Genomic DNA, 6,703 nt, shown 5'->3' on the forward strand with positions numbered 1-6,703 from the left:
AGAAGTCAAAGACCGGTTGATAATAGAATTAATTTCAGTGTGTCTGGAAAATCTACCACTGATTTTTGAACAACTTAGACCATGGATACCAATTTCGTCAACTTTCACATTGCATTTGCAAATATAAGGTGTACAAAAATTACAAACCAATCTTAAACCAATACAAACTTGGAAGGAAGTGTTATCTAAAAGAGTACCAATATTAGGAGAAGGTATTGCATGTAACCAAGATCCTGATTCTCTGCATTGCAAAGCCTTAAAATGAGCCAAGTCTCTAGGTGAGTTAAAGATTAAGTCATTGGCAATTATTCGTTTGATATTGACATTATCACAATTCTTCCGAAATTGTGGAATTGTTGGTCTTTCGTTCTCATTTTCTACATCCCAGACTGTTAAAGCTTCATCATAATGGTGAATAATAAGCTCATTATCCTTTGAATTTAGTAGTAAAGAAACAAGCCTCTTAACACCATGAATTGAAGATAGGAAAGCAGGGAGGCAAATATCGGAAATGCCACGAATTACGAGTACCAACCCACCAAATCTAGTCGGTACAGTGGACTGACACAATTGTAAATCAGTTAAACGTAAATTAAGTATTCTCTCTAAAGAAGACTTTAAAGAAGAATCGATTGAATTAACACAGTTAGAAAATGTTCAAAATGGAGTTGTTCTTAATAAAAAATTAAATTTTGGTATAAAAAGACAGTTCTTGATTAAAGTATAAGACACGTGTCTGCTAAGAAGGTCAGCTTTGTTTAAAAGATTTTCAACTGTAATTATAGTTTTTTCGACAGTGTTTTTGAAACCTTGATCAAAGATTGGAGAGCCTAAAAGAGATAAACCTCCTCGGTCACAAATTTTAATAGTGCTAAATTTTGAGATTCCTTTATGACTTTTAAATCTGTGTCTCCAGAAAACAAAAGATCTCGCATTTGTTAAAGTTTAATTCAAGACCAATTTTTCTGGATAAATTAATAACTTTCTTAAAGTCGGACAAAACTACTTCTGGGTAATCAGCTAAGGTTACATCATCTAAATACCAGATATTAAGATGAGAATTCAAAGATAAAATAATTGTTTGAATGGCAAGACTAAAAATCATGGGGCCGCTGGTAACTCCTTGCTGGCCTCCAACAGAAGAAGAAATTAAATGATTACCGAAAAATAAAGTTGAAGAATTTCTATAGCATTGATAAAGATGCGGGTAAAGAAGTGGCGTATGACATTGGACTTCTTTTAGAATACAATCTCGTTCGACTAAGTTAAAGGCGTATTTGAAATCTAATTTAAGGAGAACTTTGGCACGATTTTGGTCGTTATTAACAAAGGTTCGTGTGGTATGAATTGCTGCTTCGCATCCTAGTTTAGTTGCCACTCCAAGATGGCGTGGAGATAAATACGAATTTAGAATATTACGACTTTGAAAACAGGCTAGCTTTGAGGTCAATCTTCGCAAACAGTTTCCGATAGCGATCGGTCTAATTCCTCCATCTTATGAAAGGCACATAAAGACGCACCATAAATGACAAATTTCTGAAGAAAGTTGACCAGACAATAAAAAATTGCACAGTTTTGTTAAAGCTCTTAGTGCTTGCTGACCTGCTTCATCCGCTGACAAAGATATAATATCTTTCAAGTATTGTGGTCTCATGACATCTAAACCTGGTGAAGAACCGGCAGGAAAGGAATTAATAACTTCTCGGACATTTTGCTCATTGACTATTAAAGAAATATCCCCTGGTTTGGAAGGGTCTGGGAAAAAAAGTTCGCGAGATGGTGAAGGATGTTTCTTTTTGAGTTCTTCAGCAACATCCGAGGACAATAAATTAATAGCTCCTCTGATGTCAAAATCGGCTACTTTTGCTTCCACTTTCTTAGCTAATGATAAATGTGTACGTTTCTTATAACCAAAATTAGAAAGATTTTCTTTTATATGCTTATTCAACGACTTATCAGATTTCTCTGCTGTAGTTTTTTATGTGTACTTCAAAGTAGCACTAATATCTCACGGCGAATAAACCTAATTACCATTGTCACCAAGATTTCCATTACTGTAGATGATTTAATAATAAAAAAATTATATTCTCTTTGAAACATTTTGAATTATAACCTGCTAACTTGAAAGTTGTTCAGTAAATGTCAAAAATAATTGAAATTAATAATTTCATAGATAGCTTGTTAATTCCACGGCAACCGAGATCCAAAGACTTTTTGATCATACGATATTATTTTCGTCAAGAGAATTATTATCATGTTTTTAAGAACTAAATTAAATATTGATGCATCACAAACGCACGTTTTGGAGAGTGGTGAAGGAAAGTTAGGATACGTGCTAGAAACGCAAGAAATATTTTGCTGAACGAATTGCTACTATGTAGTGCATTCTAAAACGAAATGGAAGCTATGAGCACAGCAATTCAGTATAGCATATTGTATCATGTTGGGTTAAGTTTTGACGGCTGTTTCGAAACACCCTGTATAAATTGAGATTACGTGCAAATATGTCACCCTCGATTGAATTTCATTATATTCAGTATTGGTTTGAAAAATAACAATGTAGTTAAGTTACACAATTATGTAAAATTTTATAAAATATAAAATATTTCTTCTAATTTGTCATTGCTTGAATCTTCTATTGTTCCAAGGACTGACGCTGCATTACCCCGTTGTACTGCAATGCTTATTCTTTGGCTCAAATAAGAAGTTGATCTTGAATTTCATTATACAGGGTGTCCCAGAACTCGCGGATCAAATTTACAGTGTGTTTTCCTTGGTGATAACTGAAAGCAATAGCGTTTAAAAAAAAGGGCAGGGTATAATCGATTTTTTGTAATGAATAATTAAAGTTGACCAATCAGAAGGTCGCTGTTAATTTGAATTTCAGGTAAATTTAACCAAAGGTTTCAATGGCCTAGCAACATAATTCTAGTAAGAATGGTATGGAACTTCAAGTAAATGTTTGGGCAACTGGCTCATAAATGATGTTCTGAAAGGTCCTTGACTCGGGGGTGATTTTTACGGTCCCACAGGCGAGACGGGGACAGTGTAGCTTTGGTAGCTGGAACCGACGGGCTGTCCAAGGTACGAGTACGAGAGTGACGGCAGGTGAATAGTCTGTGACCCGGGAGTGGTGCAGTGAATTAGGCTTGTGCTAGCCGGTGATACAGTTACCAGGTGTGTCGGTAACTGGGTGATAGCAGGTTTGGGCAACCTGGGCTATGATGTCAGTACCACCAATGCGCTAAAACCTCTGGCAGATACCATGGTATAATTCCTGAGCACCGGATGTCCGGGTGAGGCATCTTTGGCTCATGACACGGCTCGGCCGTTGACTGGGCGCGTCTTGTCGAGACGGCCAGTGGTGACAACCAAATGTAACAGATCATACGTGCTTGATTAACGGTTGGGAGGTAACCCCGGCTCTCCTGTACTGAGGGAGCACAGTATCGTATGGAAGTGGGTTGTAGGCTCACACGCTGGCCGTGGCGGTCTTCTTCTGTGGAGACCGCGGGCGGGCCGTGCATCCCAAACTGCACACGGGGCTGTTACAGGTACTACTAGAACATCCAACGCAATCCCGGAACGTAGCGCTCTGAAGACGACGCCCGTGGTTCGAGCCCCTCATCATGTTAGAAGCTAGGGGGAGGAATCCCCCGGGTGAGTCACTGTATGACCTTGATTCGCGACAGATGTGTCAGGTGTTTATCATTTACATGTGTGTACCGTCCCATTGAGCAAACCCGAGTCCGGACCTGTGCTTTACCCTTTGAATGACTGAATGAGGTGGAGGTGAGTCCGATTGTAGATTATCGTATGACTGTAGCTGAGATTGTCTAATTTAATGTGTACCGATGAGTCTGATCGGTTAATTATCAAATATTGAGGGATAACGCCCTTGGGCAAAAATCAAGTCTTACATATGAATATTGAATACCAGGTTATAAAAGTCTGAGACTTTAAAAGACTATAAAAAAGCTTAAAACAAGTTCGCAAGATTTCCTGAAAAGTTTTACGATGTCGAGTTTTGTGCGTAACCGTGAGTGCGTAACGTTTTTTTCTTTTTAGTCACACAGTTCCTCATAATTGTCCGCATGAATAGCGACATCAAAGCAGAAACGACGTAACTAATAAATGATGTAAGTCGGAGTAACGAAAGTTGAGACGTTCTCTGTAGAGAAATGCTGTAAAATGACAAGATCTTGTGGAAATTTATCATTTGTTATTTCCTCTCTTGGACAGATGTCGCTTGCTTCCAACAGAAATAGCTTTCTTGAAACAGTTTCAAACTATGTGTATGTATGTATATATATTTATTACCTATACCGGTTTATAAAGTTATCCGACTACATTTCCACTAACTCAATAACATAAAATAAAATACAACATAATATAATAACTCAAACTAACTAACTAAATAAAACAATAATTCAAAACCAATAACAAATTAACAAATTAACAGCTTTCCAAATACAATTATCCCTCCCCACATATTGTCCCTCTTCTCCACTCAACCTTTTTCATCCATTCAATCCCTCTTCCGTCCTCATTCAAAATTTCTTCTCTACTCTCATCTCTCTCTCTCAATTCTTCGCATTCATTCAACAAATGCTCTATCGTCTCCTTTTTTTCTTCACACATCCTGTACACTCTAGTCCTATCCTCATTCCAATATTTCTCTCTCTCCTCATTTCCATACCTAAATCTTGCTATCATCACTCTCTCCTTTCTACTCTCTCTTCCTAGGTAGGTACTTTGGCAGTTCTTCCGTTATTATTTTTTCATACTTCCCATTGTACCTAGACTCCCTAATTCTCGTTCTTCTTTCCTGCCCTTGCACATCTCTATCTCTCTGCACCAATTCGTCTGTTATTACTCTGCCTGTCTCTCGCATTCTTTCTATCTCTGCGCCTGCATACCCGTTTCTTTCAAAATATGCCTCCCTCTCTTTCCATACCCCCTTTCCTATTTCTTTCCTTTTTTCTTTCAAACACTCTTGCAAAATTCTACACTCTCCTCTCTCTATCACTCTCTCCTCAAATCTTATTGCTCTCTTTTCTGCTTCTATTCTTATTCCATCCCTTTTTGTTTCCTCCATCACTATATAGCCCGGTGTCTCTCTATCTACTCCTAGCACACATTTCAAATATTTTCCTTGCACCCCTTCCAACCCTTCTTGCTCTCTCCATCCCCATATTTCCGTTCCATACATCATCACGCTTTTCACCAGACTATCAAACATCATTACTCTCCTTCTAAAGCCATGTCCAAATTTTCTCTCTCCTATCCCCCATACCGCTCGTATTATCTTATTTGCTTTTTTCACTAACTCTCTCACATGTGCTGCTGCTGTGTTTCTTTCATTCATCACATAACCTAAATACTTAAATTCTTTCACTTCTTCAATTTTATCCTTCTCCCATCTCCACTCATTTATTTTTCTCCTACCACCCCCCTTTCTAAACACCATCATCTTGGATTTCTCTACATTCACCGTCAACTTTTTCCTCCTCATATATTTCTCCATGCTTCCTAACATTTCTTTCATGCCTTTCTCCTTTCTCGCTAGCACCACCAAATCATCCGCGTATGCCAAAGACCACACTTTTTCTTTGCCCACCACAACCCCCCTGCCTGCCCCTTCCTGAACAGTTTAAAACTATGTGTACATACATAAAACGAGGACCAACTCCAATGACTCTATGGAGTAGGTAAGTTTATGTGTATATCTTACGGGAATAGTGTGTAAGAGTCGAATGTACGGTAAACGTTCAAAATGACCGGTTTCGTTGGTAAATGTGCATAGCAATCTCTTTCAGTCACCGGTACTATGTAACTCCACGGTAGCAATCCCTATTGCAATAAGGACTAAATAGCAATTTGATTTTCTTAAAAAATTGTATATTGTTGTTCCTTATGTTTAGTTGCATTTTTATTTAAGTACTTAAAATTAATTAACCTCTAACCTGCTGAAGCCTGTTCAAGTTCACTAAATAGTGGAATAAATATTTCCCAGAAGTACTAGGACACTGTACACCTTTACCGGTCAAAGTGCATTTAAGAGATAATTTACGCACACTGCTGGTCAATGTACACATAAGCCGGTGGATGTGCACATTGACCCTTTTTGCACTCTTACCGTAACATATACTCGGCTGCGCCTCGACCAGAAAACCCAGACTCGGACGAAAAAGATGCACTTTTGGGCCTTGATACACAAATAACTATTATGATCGAATAACGATATTATTACTGTATCAGTATCTTCAACACAAAGTTTAAATGTTAGTAATTCGACAGTGCCAATTGGAGCAACTTACACAAATTATTCTATACAGCCTTACAAAAAAAATCGTAAAGTTTAAGATCAAGCGATCTGACAGGCAACGAACCACGACCATAGGTTCCTATCCATTCTTCAGGAAAATTATTGTTAAGCCAATAGCTTATCATGTAACACTGTGACAAGGAGCACCATCGCATGTATACCACAGGTTCTAAAGGTACGTTATCCAACAAATCTAAAAGGACTTCCCTTAAGTAATTTAAATGTGGTACGGCATTGAAACGAGGTGATAAAATATAGGGTCCAATTAGTTCTCCACATATTTAACGAAAATTCTTTTGGAAATTGTGTTCCCTTATGGTATGCGGCTTTTCATCAGCGCAAATACGCATGTTATGTAGATTAAAAAGTCCTGAT

The sequence above is a fragment of the Tenebrio molitor genome, chromosome 8 (genome assembly GCF_963966145.1).
Source record: "Tenebrio molitor chromosome 8, icTenMoli1.1, whole genome shotgun sequence".
Lineage (NCBI taxonomy): Eukaryota > Metazoa > Arthropoda > Insecta > Coleoptera > Tenebrionidae > Tenebrio > Tenebrio molitor.